Source organism: Manis javanica, chromosome 7, assembly GCF_040802235.1.
Source record: "Manis javanica isolate MJ-LG chromosome 7, MJ_LKY, whole genome shotgun sequence".
Lineage (NCBI taxonomy): Eukaryota > Metazoa > Chordata > Mammalia > Pholidota > Manidae > Manis > Manis javanica.
In genome coordinates this window covers 52053647-52071331 of record NC_133162.1, presented here as the reverse complement: position 1 = coordinate 52071331, position 17685 = coordinate 52053647, and the positions used below count along the sequence as shown (strand labels likewise).

General features: G+C 37.9%; 1 pseudogene; it reads right to left on the bottom strand.

Annotated features, from left to right (window-relative positions):
• Positions 1-740: 740 nt before the first annotated feature.
• On the bottom strand, positions 741-17680 carry LOC108405788 (ubiquitin-conjugating enzyme E2 E1 pseudogene; annotated as a pseudogene).
• Between the last annotated feature and the right edge of the window lie 5 nt (positions 17681-17685).

Genomic DNA, 17685 nt, shown 5'->3' with positions numbered 1-17685 from the left:
CTTTCCCTGTATGTAAGCTTTTTATCTTTATGTCTTACATAGTAAGTCTCTTGAATTTGATCCATTAGTTTATAGTTTCTTTTTATTTATTATTTTAATATTGTTTTTAGCACAGTAACAAATGAAGACTTAAGCTGTCCACTACATATAACCAACTCACTGACCAACTCCTATTCCATGCTGTACAGTTAACAGCTTAAGGTATTTTACTATAGGCTTTCTCAAGTCCTGAATCAAATCTCTAATCCATCTGCAGTAGATTGGGATATACAATAAAATACATAACTTCTCATTTCCTATATGGTTTCTTAAAGCCAGATGTCCACTTTATATATCTGACAGTCTCTAAAAACTATTAAATATTGATGTTACCTTCAAAGAAGGGAAAATCCCAATTTTTAATACAAAAAATAATGTGCTTGAAAATTACATAAATGGCCATGTGTGTAAGCTATACAAAATTAAGCTGTTTTAAATTTACAGACTACAAGCAACTGAACCTAAATGTATTCTTCTCTGTACATTTCAGCTAATATTGAAGAACTAGTAACAGTTTTAAAAATTGTTATTACAAATTCTACTGTACCAAATACCCTAAGTTACAACAAAATCATAGGAAATAAGACTGAATAATACCTGTTATAGAAATACCCTACTCTTTATCAACTTCCATCCTCCCCAACCCCTTCAAAATCATAAGCAGCTCTGTGACAAACAAATAAGGTGAGAACTGTGAAAACCTAATTTATGTAGCATATCTCTTGGTCCGTTATATAGTGTATCTGTCTGGCTATTCTGTCATGTTTGGCTCTATTGGTCACATAGTGAGTGGCAATATTTCACACCATTGGGTTTGCAGGATTACTGTAGGTAAGAAGTGAGCAGATAGAAAGGAAGACTTTAGAATGGTTAGAGCTGGACTCCAACTATCTTTCAATATATACGAGCAAATAACAACTTGACTATTTATATCATGATGATTGATTCTTGTCTTAAATGTAAACTTTGGTGGCTCAAAGGGATATTCTAGTGTAGAAGTGATGTCAAGGAAGACTATGCCACCCTTGCACATGGATCCCAGAGGCCCTAGAATGGTTGATCCCATTCACAGATGTCATTGCCTTTGGGACCTGCACTGCAGGTTGCTGGTCTAGGTGGAGGGTCTAAGTGATGCCTGCCAGTTCATTCTGAGTCCTTTTGGCACTGGTGGAAAGGAGTTTGGAGTATTTGCTCATGCCTACTTTAGTCTCCTCCTTGGGAGTGTTAGTTTCTGTACCTCTGGGCCAGAGGGGGTTCCAAGCTCCAGGCAAGTTCACTATGAATTTGATGAGACCAAATAATGACAACAGAATGTGTAGGTAAAAAGGGGCTCATAGCAAGCTTTATTCTCATGACAGTAGGTTGAATGTTAGACTCTTGTCCACCTCTGCCTCTGCCACTGGCTCAGCCTCTGCCCCTCTCTCAGCCTCTGCTCCTCTCTCAGCCTCTGCCCCTCTCTCTCCTGCTCTCTTCTCTGGGCTCTGCTCTTTGGCTTCCCTCTGCTCTTAGCACTGGGAGGAACTCTTCTTAAAGCAGTACCCTCCGTGATAGCCTATTGCCAAAGGGTATGCAAGCATGCCCAGGCACAGTAGGCTAAGTATGACCTCATCATATGTACACAATGGGTATAAGGTGAGGATCCTGGCTTCCATTTTCCCTAAAGTTTCTTTCTTGGTTCTCTGGTTGGAGAATGAAGATGAGAAGGCCCTCAAATGAACATATGATATAATGAACCCCCCAACTCAACTTCACAAACAACACCTGTCTTTGAGTCTGGGTCCACTGTAATGCCAGGGTGGCTATGGCTGGAGCTGCAGCTCTCTGCCTTATAATTTATATATATATTTCACATTTTAAGGCTTTCTTTTACAATATAAACTGAAGGTCACATGTAAATAGGGTTTCCCTATTAACAAGGCAATATGTGAAATTTTTACCAAATGTGATGGCATGGGCACAATCAGAATGTACACTGCCATGGTCAGGAAAAACATCAGCTGTAAACAAATGTTCCAGACTTATTATTTATTTATTTATTTATTTATTTATTTATTTATTTTGTTATCATTAATCTACAATTACATGAAGAACATTATGTTTACTAGGCTCCCCCTTCACCAAGTCCCCCCCACAAACCCCATTACAGTCACTGTCCATCAGCGTAGTAAGATGCTGTAGAATCACTACTTGTCTTCTCTGTGTTGTACAGCCTTCCCCATGCCCACCTCCCACACTTACTGGTTCTTTTTAACAACAAAGTACAACTGTGCAATTATTATCACATGTAACTATAGCATGGGAAGCACTGAATATTTTGTTACTATACGAGTCTGGATAACCATTGTGCAACAGATCAACTCTGAAATCTCAGGGGCTTTACACAACAAAAAATTACTTCTTGCTTACACAAATAATGTAGTTAGCAAGCATTCTTCCACTCAAAGAACAGAGAACCCAGGCCTCTCCTATTTGTGAAGCTGCCATATTAACTGTGACTTCCAAAGTCATTGCACAAGGAATGGAAGAGCTGGAGGGTTCCTTATGGGCCTCAATGACCTTAAATCTGGAAGTGATATGTGACACTTTTCACCTTTTATCAACCAGAACTAGATATATCTGCGTTCTAACTGCAAAAAAGATTAAAAAATGTAGGGGAGGTTATCTCTTGTTTTGTAACTTTGCAGCCCAAGTAGTATTGATGATTTTTATCTCATTTATTTAACTGATAGACCTAGAGCTGCTGACTCATGGCCTGATTCTGTGACTTCTTTGCTTCTCTAACTATATCATACTGTTTCCAATGCATTTCTAGAGCAGGTGCCCAAGAGAGACAATATGATTGGCTTATCATCATTGTTCATTAAGACAGAGCCTTTGTTTAAAGCCATCTGAAATGCACTGGCCAGGCTATAGACTGCTCTTGATTATGTGCCCACACCTGTTTCAGCCATCTGTGGAAAGGAGGGAATAAATTACATAGGAATTTGGAGATAATATGAATAAATTAACTTGGAAGAATAATTTTGAATAATGAAGATTTTAAAACATATCTAAAAAATGTCTTTATTATTATTAAATTGCTACTATATCCAATGATTGCAAGATCAAAATTTGTCAAGGTTTTGTAAAGAACTATAGCTTTATTTTTTCAAGCATATTTAAATAATATAAATTAAGAATAGCTATTTATAAATGTCAGTCAATAAACTAAGGTGTACATAAATGTGACTTTATTTTTTTAATAGCTGAATTTAATTTATTTTGTCTCTATTCCACTGAGTGGAAGAAACTTCATTTTGTTAGATTTCAGGCCTCCTCTACCAGTATACAATCTTGACCTCTGTAAACATCCCTCCTGGTTTCATGAGCTACCACTTACCTACCGATACCCATTTTCTCTTTCTTTAGTCAAAGAACCACCTTATTTTTATTTGGGCATATGGCTGCCCACCTAGTGACCATATTTCCCAAGCTAGGTATGGACATGTGACTGTGTTCTGGCCGGTGGGTGGAGAATGGGAATGATGTGTTAACTTCTAGGTCATGTCCTTAAATGGCATCTGCTGGTCCTCATTTTTCTACATTCTTTTTCTCTTTTTCCTAGGCTGGAATGAAGATATGGTGATGGTGAGCCAGCTTTGTTTCTGAGCACAAGGGCAATATTCCAGTAGTGGCAGAGCAAGATAGGAGAAATACAGGCTCCTGGATGACCTGATGGAGCAGACCAGCTCTAGCCTGCTTGAACTTTCTGTCTTGAACTTTCAGGTGATAGAAATGAGTGTACTATCTTGTTTAAGGCTCTGTCATTTTGGTCTTTATGAAAGCAGCAGAACCAATATCTTAAAGGACACACCTACTTTCTGAGGTAGTTCCTGCTATGCCCTTTGTTTCTGGTGTCCAAATCTCTTCTAGCCTGCTGTTTCTTAGGCTCTGTTCATGTAGCTCTATGTATTGGTAATAAGCTATTGCTTCCTCACCATCTGCCCTATGAGAAACTCTGCTTCTGTGCCTGTCTTGCATTTCTGGCATCAATCTGCTGCCACCATACCACTTTGTGGCTTTGAGAACTTTGTGAAGTCCTTATAGGACCATCTGCCTAGACATAGCATACAGATTTTTCCATTGACTCCTATACATGCCGGACATAGGAATCTAGGGAGTTCTTCATCTCCCAGATTCCACGGAGAGATGGGGAAGAATATTCTGCTCTAGAGTCCCGAAACATACCTGGGTATATTTCATTATTCCTCCTCTGGCCTCAATCAGAGGGTTCAGCTTAGGATGGAAGGGGGAGCAGATTTAGGGTCCTTTCTCAGGAACCCCCTGGTGTCTTTACTTTTCTTTCAAATCTCTACTCCTCCTTATTAGAAAAATATTTCTGAATATTGGCAGCACAGGAATCTCTGTTCTAACATGTCAGGTTTCCTTATAAGTCTTTTTGCTTCAATGCCTGGGCCTAAACTTTAAAAATATTTTATTTTCTGGATTCTTTTGTGTCATTCCTTCTCTGAGGAAATAGGTGGTGGGTAGTGACAAGTAGAATAATGTAGATGGATAGAAGTGTCTGTTAATGTTTCAAAATTTCATCTGTCATTTAATTAGCACCCAATATTGCCAAATACTTGTCTTTTAAGAGTTTCTTTAGTCAATAAATAAGAATTATTTGTTGTAGTGTGGTGGAAATTTCACTGGCTCAAGATTAAGAAAGTCTGTGCACTAGTCCTAGTTTATTCCTCATCTTTGGGAGCATACATTCTCTGTCAACAGTAAAGTGCAGTTCCACATGGCTGTCTCCTTTATCTGTGGACTTTGATTCTGTTGATTGTGTGACATTGGGAAACTGACCTAGATTTCAAGCTTTAGTGTTTACTATGTATTTCCATAGCACTTTGTGCCTCAAAATACAGGGAACCTGTGTGGAATAATTATAGTTCATTTTTAAATAGTACTTCTAAGTGCCAAGTGTTATTCCCAGTGCCTTACATATACTAATTCATGTGTGAGGTAGATACTGAGATATAATCCAAAGCAGAGCTAGGAGGTGAACCTACACAATCTAGTTTTAGGATTTGTGCTCTTAAATATTAAGTGAGACAATCTCTTATAATAAGGAATAATCTGAAAGAAAGGAATGAGAAATATATTTTAATTATCAGAGTACTTTCCTACTTTTGTCTATAAGTACTAATCTTTCTAAAGTAAACTATGTCTAACTCTGCCTATATTATTCCAAATTTCAGGTATGCTGAGAAAGAAATGAATGAATGTTAACAGTACAGTTATTAAAATTACTAAGCTGTTAATTTTATAAAGTGAATAATAAATACACTTATGTAACCTACCTCCTTTCAAAAATGGATTTAGGTCAGGAATCAATATAAGCAACTCAATTTAAATTCCTATTATTTAAAATAATAATTCAAAACCAGTATTAACTAAGTAAATTTAAGGGTTTTCTTAGCTTTGAGTTAATGCTCATTAGAAGTATTTTTACCTCCCAAATTGCATAACACTTTATCGCCACCTAGTGCCAGTCAGGAGCATTGCAGTAGCATCAGTTTTTTGTCCCCCTCACCCATCTCCACGCAGCTCCCTCCTCTATTAACTGATTCCAGATGGTAATGTTTGATTCCTTTACCAGAGACTATTGATTTTATAGATTATTTTAATAATATGATTATTTCGGAGTAACTTGTTTTGTGACAGTTTCTCAAATCACAGGCATGTGTTTTTTTGTTTTTTTTTTAAATGGGAGTGCCCTCAGGGAACTGTAAGAATTTTCATCCAAATTAGACAGTATCTAAATCCTTTTAATGTACTCACACCTCTAAAAGATCCCTTTGCTTTAGCTTTAAGATGCTAAACATGGGAAAAATCTTCATGATATATATTTAAATTTCTATGAAATATTGTAGACATTCAGAATATAAAGAATAATACATCAAATATTTATGTACTTGCTATATTCGTTATATATTGCTGTGTAACAAATTGCCTCAATGGACTATCTTAAATAGAAAAACATTTATCATCTCACACAATTTCTAAGGGTCAGGAATCAGGGTGTGGTTTAGCTAGGTTTTTTGTCTTAGGGTCTCCCACAAGGCTGCAGGCAAGCAGTAGACTAGGGCTTTAATCATATCAAAGCCTAACTGGGGCTGGAGAATCTGCTTCCAACCTTGCTTGTGTTTCTGACAGGTTTCAGTTTCTTGCTGGCTGTTGGCCAGAGGCTCAGTTCCTCCACATGTGGGCCTCTCATGGGACTTGACTCCCCCAGAGGACGGGAGAGAAGAGAAGGGAGTTTGAGGGAGAGAGACAGAGAAGAGACGGGAAGAAGGGAGGGACAGAGGGAAGCCACAGTCTTGTTTTAAAACATAACCTCAGAGATAATGTTTCACTTCTACCGTATGTTATTGGTCACACACACTGATGTGCCTGGGCCTGGTACCATGTGGCAGGGGACTACACAAGGATATGAATAATAGGAGGCAGCCGTCCCTGGGGCCATCTTGAAGGCAGGCTACTACATCCACCTTCAAACTTTACTAAATAATAACAATATGCCCCATTTGTGCAACTGCTTCATAGAATATGTTTAGCCCAGGGCCAAATTCTGAGAGATACAAATGGGAAATGATTTTTTCTCTTGTACTGGCGGCCACACTGCTAAATCTCCTTTCCTCCCACTGTGAGTGATATCTCTGATAGATCCCATAGCTTTTTGCGCACACTTAGCTATAAGAACAGTCCTGTTCTCAAATATGAAGTGGTTTAGTTCAATTTCAGATGAAGCTCAAACTTCATGTCCTTAACTTGTCTTTGACTCTATGAAGAAGGAGATTATGGTTGTTATTTCAATAAGTTTTCTGACTTTTTCGTGCCTCTTTCTTGCTTTCTAATTGCTCTAGCATGGGGTCCAGAATGTAGAGTATATATAAGGAAAAACCATAGTACTCAGCTAGTGGTGTATGTAGTACTCTCTTGGCTGATGCTGGTTTGTCCTATTCCCTCCATTTTTCTAAACATCCAAGTACAGGTTTTTCAGGTGAGGATGTAGTTTATCTGGAGAACACATGAATGGGGCTTCATACTGTTCAAGTCATTCTTCATTTGGCTTCTTAAAACCTGCTCTCAGCCTTTGCCCCTCATCTTTGGGGTTTCATCCTGCATAGCCTCTTCCTGCAGGGGACTCCTGGCTCCAGGAAATACTGTTTTTGGGCATCAGGGTCTCTTTATGATGGTTCATGCCTAGCTGCTCCCTGCAATGGTCAATGGGAAAACATTGTGAGTCCTTTTCCTGCCAAAACTTTACCCATCTAATCAGCCATCTCTCCCAGCATGTGACTGTGTGGGGCTCCAGCCAGCCTCCTGCCTTTGGAATTCTCCAGATGGGCACAGGAGCCCAGACACAGGTGCCAACAAATGCCTGTGGGTGCTTGTTGGTTTTCTTCAGAACCCTTGTTGCTCTCCTTTCTGGTCTCAAGCAGCATCAGGGCCTGTAAAGTTAGAGCTCTGTAAACATCCACATGGAAAATGAAACACCAATTCACTCCCTTGTAGGCACTCCAGGTCCCTGTGACTGATTGGGTTGTGGCCCCTCTCTTGGTTTTGCAGTGAGTGGGAAGTGTCTGACCATTGGAGGGTGGAGAAAGCTAAGCAAATCCCTTTCAAAGCATCCCTTTGATGAATGTATACCTTTCTTTTAAAATGGCTGGTGATCATTGATAGGCATTAATATTTAAAGGACCAACTTGATCATTTTTTATAAAATACCACAGAAATACATCTAGTCTCTTTGATTTCAGGGCCTAGCTGAATTTCAAAGATAATAAGAAAACCCCTTTTAACATCCTATTAAATTTTGCTCAGGTTAAAAAAATGCAGAAATTTACAGATTTAGTTGAAGTCTCCTATATACTTGTCCTCAATTCCACTTCCCTCCTTGTATACCTAGATGGTAAACATTATTCTGAATTTTGTTTTTCAGTGCCATATATGTTTCATACTTGTCTTAGTCTGCTATAACAAAATATCACAGACTGGGTGGCTTATAAAAAACAGAAATTTATTTCTCATAGTTTTGGAGACTGGAAGACTGAGATCAGAGTGCTAGCATGGTCAAATGAGGGTCGTCTTCTAATCACAGACTTCTTGTATCCTCACAGGGCAGAAGGAGACACAGGAGCTCTCCTGCATCTCTTTTATAAGGGCATTAATCACCTTCCAAATGCCCTGCCTCCTAGTACTATCATATAGGGAATTAGCATCTCAACATACGAATTGTGGAGGGGCATAAACATTCAGACCACAGCAATACTATTATCACATATGTATGTGTCCATAAAGAATACATTGTAGGTATTTTTTTAGGCTTACAGATATGGTATTTTAGCATACACATCCTTCTGAAACTTAGTTACAATGCTCAACATGTTTGTGAAATTTATCCATGTTGATACCTGAAATTCTAATTCTCCCTTTTAATAATTTTATATATTTCACTTATGAATATGATATACTTTATTTAAAAATTTCCTCCATTTCTTGCTATTGCAGATGATGCAGCAATAATCATCCTTGAACTTGTGTCCTTATATAAATCACAGTTTATATACCTTAAAGAAGTTTAGAGGAATTGTTCCCTTGAGGGATATGTTAATTTACATCTTTACTAGATATTGTCAGATTTCTCACTGGTGTTATTTTCTACTACCTCCAACAAATCCAAATCTTCAACAACATTTGGTATTGTTAGATTAAGTAATTTTTGCCAATTATATTGTTTTAAATTTTATATGCAATTTCTTAATTGTTAGTGTTCTTTTATATCTTTTGGGATAGGTCATAGCAATGCTACTCACAAAGTCCTTAGGCTAGAAAACCCCTACATCCTGTAAAGAATCCCATAATTTGAAATCTCCAGGCTCTAGAGCATAACTAGAAACTTATAAACATGAAATTCAGACATTAGATTGCACATGGCAATTCCAAGTTCATCACTTTATTGTAAGGGCTGAGCTGGACATCAATGATGTAATCTCCAGGGCTGTTATGAGATAAAGGTCCAAATACCCATGAGATTCAGCACTCTTTTGTTCTCAAGGGATCCCTCTGCCCAAGTGTGAATTTTTTGAAGCCACTAATCTTTCTGCTGGAGCTCACTTGTACACTCTCTGTATATATAAACTCAAGTTTTATATTTTGTTGCTGATAGTCTACATCCTTTCTCTTATATTTTTCTGCTTGAGAGAGAGGTATTAAAATTACTTCAAATGAATTGTGGATTTGTAAATTTCTCCTTTTATACATTTAGAGGCTATATATTTTAAAATTGAAGTATAGTTGAAACACAATGTTATTTTGGTTTCAGATGTACAACACAGTGATTCAACAATTATATACATTCACTACAACCTCATTGAAAAGGTTAGAAAAAACCTTCTATGCAGAGAACATGAGGCACAAATCTTGAATATTTCAACATGGTCCTGGGTGGAAGGAGGAAAACTATTATTTCCCCTGAAAATTGGAACCACAAACAGGTTCTCATTCTGGTTTGTGGTCTAAACTTACTCGACTATTATGGCTCAAAAAATTTCAAGGAGAGAATTTAACTTAAAGTGGTTTCAGTTTGGTATGGATCCATGTGACTGACAGAAGCAAAGGCAAATCCTGTAGAGAAAAACTTGACTTCAATCTAGGCTGACAGCAATTGATAAGAGCCTATCAACAATAATAATGTCTCAATTTCAGTGATATAACAGTATGAAAAATACGCATAATAGAAACGATGAGTTGCAATTACTTCTTAAGGAAGAATAGATTAATGTGTCTTAGAATTAAATTGCCTGTAGGTCCAAACACTCTAGGTAGAAAATAAAAGGAGACAGCACTAATAGAAGCAATTACATATTACAGGAGAATATCTTCCAACTCCCTTTTATCCTTACTGGAAGTGCAGGACGCTCTTTTGCAAAATATCACCCTTTCACATGTTCCAGTGATGATGGGGCTAGCCACATTTTCTGAGATTTGGAGCTAACTGTTGTTCACCGTGATATCCCAGTTCCTAGCATAGTGCTTGGTGTAAAGCAAGTGTATTAGTCTGCTTGGTCTGCCATAACAAGATACCATAGATTGGGTGGCTTAAAAGAAATGTATTTGCTCATAGTTCTGGGGGGTAGAAATCCAAGACTGAGGTACCAGTTTCTGGGAGGACTCTCTTCTGGGTTTGCAGATAACTATTTTCTTGATATGTCCTCACATGGTGTTTCCTGGGTGCATATGTGGAGAGAGAGAGTTCTAGTGTCTTTTCTTTCTTTTTCTTTTTCTATTTTATTTTGGTATTGTTAATGTACAATTACTTGAAGAAATTATGGTTACTAGACTCCCCCTATTATCAAGTCCCCACCACATACCCCATTACAGTCACTGTCCATCAGCATTGTAAGATGCTATAGAATTATTACTTGTCTTCTCTGTGTTATACTGCCATTCCCATGTCCCCCTAGTGTCTTTTCTTTTTATAAGGACACCAGTTTTATCAGATTAGGGCCTCTTTTTATAAGGACACCAGTCTTATCAGATCAGCACACAATTCAGTCCATATTATCATATTTTCAATAAATATTTGTTAAATTAATATCACTTATTTCCATAAGTCCCCCTATTTGTAATGGTCATAACCCCTCAACATAATCCTGAGTTGATCTTTTAGGGAGAGTTTATTGTGCCTGTATGAATTTGATATTTTCCTTTCCCTTGTGGGTCCCTGGTCTTTCAGATATTCCTTCATATTTCCTAATTTTGGGTATATGCAACAAACTTTCCAGAATGGTGAAAACAAAGACAGAAATATCAAGTGATGGCAAGGATGTGGGGTAGCAGGAGTGCTCATACATTGCTGCTGGGAGTGTAAATTAATACAACATTTGGTAAACAATTTGGCAGTATATCAAAGCTAAACAGACTAAACAATATGTATATATCATATATATCAGAAAGTCTATTCCTAGGTATTTATCCAGCAGAAATACACCCATATATTCACCAAAAGACACAGACAAAAATGTTTAGAGCAGTACTGTTCATAAAGCCCTAAACTAGAAGCTACTAAATGCCCCTCAAAAATAGATGAATAAATAGATTTGTGGTAAAGTCACTCAATGAAATCTTACACAGCAATGAAAAGGAATAATTTACATCTACATGCAACCATATAGATAAATCTTCTAAGTAAAATGGTAAGTGAAACAATCGTGTATTGATGCGAGTGGATGGTGGAAGCAGTTCATCCCAGTTGTAGACAATAAGGGTGTGCATTAAGTGTACAGAATTTTAAAACAATAATAAAACAGACTAAAAAGATGTTTTTCTTTTTTTTAAATTTTCACTATGTGCTATCATTCTAAGCAATATCAGTGATAAAATACTCCTTCCTGGAGGGGCAGACCATTCCTTGCCTCACTCCCACTCCCCCCTTCACTGGAGTGAAAGAAACCCACCACAGAGATCACACTATACTATATGATCAGCATTTATATACTATATGATTCTGTTTATATAAAGCACAAAAACAGGCAAGACTGGTCTATGCTGTTAGCAGTCAGGAAAGTTTTTTAACCCTTTGCGGGTAGTGACTGGAATGGAGCACAAAGGGATTCTAGGGGCTGGAAACGTCCTGGAGGTTGGTGTGTTCAATTTGTGGAAATTTACTGAGCTGTACTCCTATGGTCTGTGCACTTCTCTGTGTATCATACTCTGTGTATTAAAAAGTTTTCAAAAAAGCTACAACATATTTTTTAAAATTAGGGGTACTTAAGAATTTATCATTTTGCCTAGTAATGCATTTCTGGCTTGATTTTAGAAGGTAATCTTTCAGTCTGCTTCGATGGAAATTTCCATCAGGATCACTCCACAGCCTAAAACTGATAGTTTAAGAGTCATCTCCTACAAATTTAGCACAGGCATTTGTTGAGTGCCTGCCACAGATAGAGTGCTTCTATCTGATGATAAGATAGAGAAGTTACTTCTTGTGCTGAGAATTAAAACTGGCTTATAAAGAAATTGGACTGCTGAGGACTTAATCACATGAAAGTAGATATTTACCTTTAAACACAGATGGCAGATACCTGTAGTACCTCTCCTCCGCTATGTCTGTCAAGTGTGAATTTTCTGAAGCCACTGACTTTGTGGAAGAGTAGCAGCGGTAGAGCTGGGAAGCATGAGGGAGGGTGGGTGGAGTAAATGGATGCCAAAGAAAGGCATGAGAGAAAAGAGGAGACGTTCCTTCTACTCCCATCAACCAGAGTAAATGAAGAGGTTAAATGGAACCAAACCATCATTCACTACCAGTGAATAACAAAAAGGGCATCTCTTCACTCCAACAAAAAGCAGGAAGGATGTTACCTCAGGATAAAGGGCTCTTCTTTACAATGAATAAATTTACCTTTATGCAAAATCTACTTTATATTATTATTTTTTATATTCTACTGTAAACTGGTAAAATTTCAGTACTATCTGGTATTAGAGAGAGACCTCTGCTTTAGCCCAGCCAATTTTTTCTGTAATCCATGAGGTACTAAATATCTTAGGTTTTGGGGGCCACACTCTCTGTTGCAACAATTCTGTCATTGTAGCAAAAAGCAGCTTCAGACAACGGGGAATGAATGAGTGGGGCTGTGTGCCATAAAGCCTTTGGAGGCTAAAATTTTTGGACACTAAAATTTGAATTTCATATGATTCCTTGGGTCACTAAATATTATTTTTGTTTTCACTTCCTCCTCCTACCTTAATCTTTTAAAAAGGCAAAATCCATTTTGAGTTTGTAAAGCTAAGCTGCACAAAAACAGGTGGTGGGTTGAATTTGTCCTGCAGTCCACAGTTTGCATTCTGGTACTTTATTCCAGCATGTCCATCTTTACTCAAGCTGTTCATTCTGCATATCTTGCCCTTCTGTCACTCCTTCGCTCTTCCAACCCTTCTTCAACAGCTCTTCTAGTCTCATCTCCACCATTGATTTCTGCCCAAATATTCTCAGTAGATCTCCTTTACATGTTGACTTACAGTGGCTCTGCCCTTTATTAGATGGAACACTGTGGACAAATTATTTAACATCTCCAAGTCTCAGGTTTCTCACCTGTAAAATGGAGATAATTCTAGTACCTACCACAAAGTTTTGTATGTGTATTAAATGAGATAGTCTATATAAAGCATTCAGCACAGTGTCAGACATAAGTGCTCACTAGTGTTATCGAAGTTACTTTATGTTATTTAAGCACTTACGTTATTTAAGTGTTTTATAATAGTTTTGTTTCTTCATTTAAAGCTACCCAGACTGTGATGTTTTTCTTGTGTTCTTGCAACAATAGCCTAGGGCTATATTTAAAGCAGATGATATAAATATTGAAAGTAAAAAAATTAGTTACGTTTAAGAAAAGTGTACATTTCTAGAACCAGTTTTATGGAATGCAGGCATTACAGCAGCAGCTCAGGCCATACCTGCTGCTGAAAACTATAGGGCAGGCTCATATGGCATTCCCAGGCCTCAGGTTTGGTGCCTCTTCAAACTCCTGTTCTTTAAGTATTTGTTCAAGAGATGTCTTCAGTCAGGGAAAGATTAAACATGCTTTGTGGGAGAGGCAGAGCCAGCCTCCTCAGCCTCTTCACTCTTATTAGGAGCACTCTACTCTAGGCTTAAACTTGCTCATCACCTACAAGTGAAACTCAGAGACCAGCTAGATTCCTCCTCCTTAACAGGCAATCTAGTGACCACATTAATACAGCCCTGTGAGATCTTACTAACCATCTGCAAGTGACTTAACATATTCCTCCCAACTACATGCCACACTCTTCGTAGAAGGAAATTTGGTAAATATAGTATTCTGTCTGGCTACATTTCCTGCATTATTTTAGGGCTCACCTGTCTCTTAACCCAGCTCAGTGTGCAGCAGTTAGATTGCTAGTGGATTTTGACAAAAGGAGGATAAAAACCTTAGAACCTTGGGGAGGGGAATGCAGACTACCTGTTTTATATAAGCATAGGGGGACAGCGATCCCAGGCAGAGGTGAAGGTATTTCAGAAGATGTTGTGTGAGATACTGGACTAATGTATCATTTGGATATTTAAGAGGGATATGGGATTAGGTAAGTGATGCATTCATGCATCCCTGTGCAGTTCTTCTGTGCCTGAGACCTCGGAAGGTGGACACAGATATGCTACTCTAAGGGGAGGGGACTGACAATGGGCTTAAGAAGTATGGCAAGGTTCCCTCATGCAACTTTGCAGGTAAAGAAGGCCTGGACAACAAGTCTTACCCAGGAACTTGTCCACTGGAAACACACCCTGGTAGTGGATGCTCAGAAACCACTGGTGTGGAGACTGTGTGGAAGTTAGGAACACAGGCTTTAGTGTCAGATGCTTTGTCACTTACTAATAACCTTGAGCTACATCTTCATCGAGAAATCGAGATGATAGTACTTATTACATAGGCTTGTTGATAGTAAGATAACACATGTAAAGCATGTGTTAAGTGATACTGAAATATCAGAAAGAGTCATGGTTCAGCAACATAGGGGATATTCCTGGCAATGTGACCCCATCTGAATCTATAAAGAGTGGTTTGGTATTTAGACACATGAGTCACACATGTTTCTGTGTGCCTTGGTGGCCATGAAATTGATTTTTTTCCCTCCCTTTAAAAAACCATATCCCTTTAATAGAAAACTACAGCAAACACCATGCAGTATGTGAAAAGGACCACTTGTTTATTATCACTCCATGTCAAAAACCATCTGGACCATTTTCTTGTAGCAGATGTTGCCAAATTAACTTTGGAAACAGAGAATTCATGTAGGGTATTTCTGTTAGCACAATGAATGCAACTAGGACAGACACAGAGAAATTTTTCAAAACAATATTAAGCCATATTATAGTCAGGTAAGAAACCATGGTGATTGTACACTTTTTAAGAATTTGCAGACTGCTCAGGAAATGTCAATAAACTATCTCTTAATTTAAAAGAAATTCATTTAGAAATGATGTGAAATTCAGAAGAGCTTTAAAAATGACCATGAAGACTTAAAAAACATTTAATTTTTGTTGTTCATGGTAATGGTAATTATTAAGTATGGTATTGTAATTAATAATGGTAATTATTAAGTATGGATTTATAATAAGAAATATATCATAAATATATTGGTACAGAGTTCCTAAAACACTTGTAATTTCCTGTGTTGAGAGTGATAAAGGTGTCTTTTGCTAATGAGACGACTATTGCAAAGCTCCTTGAGCTGGCTGCCAGTGGAACCAACCAAACGATTGGAGGGTTGAAACTTTCACTGTTCTCTCCTTCCTGTGACCACCCAGGTGGGGAGAGGTACCGAGACCGAGGCCAATCACCAACAGTCAATGATTTAATCAAGGGTGCCTATATAATGAAGCCACCATAAAAACCTGAAAGGATGTGGTTTGGAGAGCTTTTCATTGGCGAAAATATGGAAATTTGGGGACAGTGGTATACCTGTAGAGGGCATGGAAAGTCTGAGCTCTTTCCACATACCTTGCCTTATGCATTTCTTCCATCTGGCTTGTTCCTGAGTTATATCCTTTATAACACATTGTTAATCTAGTAAGTAAAATGTTTCTCTGAGTTCTGTGAGCTGTTCTAGTTAATTAATCAAACCCAAGGAAGGGATCATTGAAACCTCTAATCTACAGCTGGTTGGTCAGAATCACAGGTGACAGACAACTTGGCCTTCGACTAGCTTCTGAAGTGTGGGGGCAGGGGGCAATCTTGTAGGACTGAGCCCTTAACCTCTGGGATCTGATGCTATCCCAGGTAGGTCATGTCAGAATTGAGTTGAATTGTAGGACACCCAGCTGGTGTCAGAGAACTGCTTGGTGCAGGGAAAAAACGCACACATTGGAACTGGGTGCAGAATCTTATTAAGATGTAGAGTTACTTTCTGTTGGATCTTAAGGAGTATCTAATTCTCTTTCATGCACAAACACTGTGCTAGGGTGAGGGTATGAAAAGTCTATAAAGAGTTAGCCTCTGCTCTCAGAGACCTTTTAGTCTAATGGGAAGCAGATAAAGCAACCCTCTAGTGTGGTTGAGGGCTAAGATTCAGGTGTGCCTTGGATCCTGTGGGAAGTCCACAAAATGGCCATAAAACCTGACTGATGGGCCAGGGAACATGTCTTGAAGTGAGTGAAACTTGAGAAAGCAGGGACAGTTTGCAAAACAAAAAGTAGGTGCGATGGGACATTATCAGTGACTACTCTTTGTTTTTGTAATCAACACACACAGGACAATACGATAATGACTATAAAACCTAATAGATTTAAAAATGTCAATCTCTAATATTTTCAACAGGTTTGTGTTAACTTGAGATTTACTAAAAATCCAATATTTGCCTTCTGTAGAGTCATAGAATGCCAGAACATGAAAGGAAACAATTTCTTGAGTCCATTTCCAATATTAAAAACCTCCTTTTTTTTTTTTTTTTTTTTTTTACTGGGATTATGCCATTGAATATTTTATTTAAGAGAGGAGGGGCAGTTATTACTTTAATATTATATTTTAAACCTGTGTTTACAGTTTTTTTTTTTTTTTTTGAGAGGGCATCTCTCATATTTATTGATCAAATGGTTGTTAACAACAATAAAATTCAGTATAGGGGGGTCAACGCTCAATGTACAATCATTAATCCATCTCAAGCCTAATTCTCGTCAGTCTCCAATCTTCTGAAGCATAACGAACAAGTTCTTACATGGTGAACGAATTCTTACATAGTGAATAAATTCTTACATGGTGAACAGTACAAGGGCAGTCATCACAGAAACTTTCGGTTTTGATCATGCAATATGACCTATAAACCATCAGGTCAAATATGAATATTCGTTTGATTTTTGTACTTGATTTATATGTTGATCCCACATTTCTCCTATTATTATTATTGTTTTTATTTTTAATAAAATGCTGAAGTGGTAGGTAGATGCAAGATAAAGGTAGAAAACATAGTTTAGTGCTGTAAGAAGGCAAATGTAGATGATCAGATGATCAGGTGTGTGCCTATGGACTAAGTATTAATCCAGGCTAGACAAGGGCAGCAAGACATCCACGGATGCAGAAGATTTCTCTCAAAGCAGGGGGGGGTGAGGTTCTGAGCCTCACCTCTGTTGATCCCCAAATTCTCACCTGATGGCCCCCCTGCGACTGTGCCTGTCTTAGGTTGTTCCTCCCTTGAGGAATCTTACCCGTCTCTGGCTAACCAGTCATCTTCCGGGGCCATACAGGGAAATGTAAAGTTGGTAAGTGAGAGAGAAGCCATATTGTAAAAACCTCTTTTTAAAGTACCAAAGTAATTCATGATTTTATACAACATGTAGATAAGCAAAAGAAAAGAAAAATTCATCTTTAATCCTACTTCTAAGCAGTCTTGACTATTTTGTTGTTAAATTCTTGACAATGCCCATGACTATTCCTTGGAGGTAAATTAGAATTAACTCCAAGATGGGAACTGCAAATTTAAAGAAAATTTCCATTTTAAGACCTTTCAGTAATGTTAAACACAGACCGTATTTACCTTTGGAAGTCTGACTGTGCAGTAGGCTGTCCGGGTTTCCATCGCTATCCATCATCA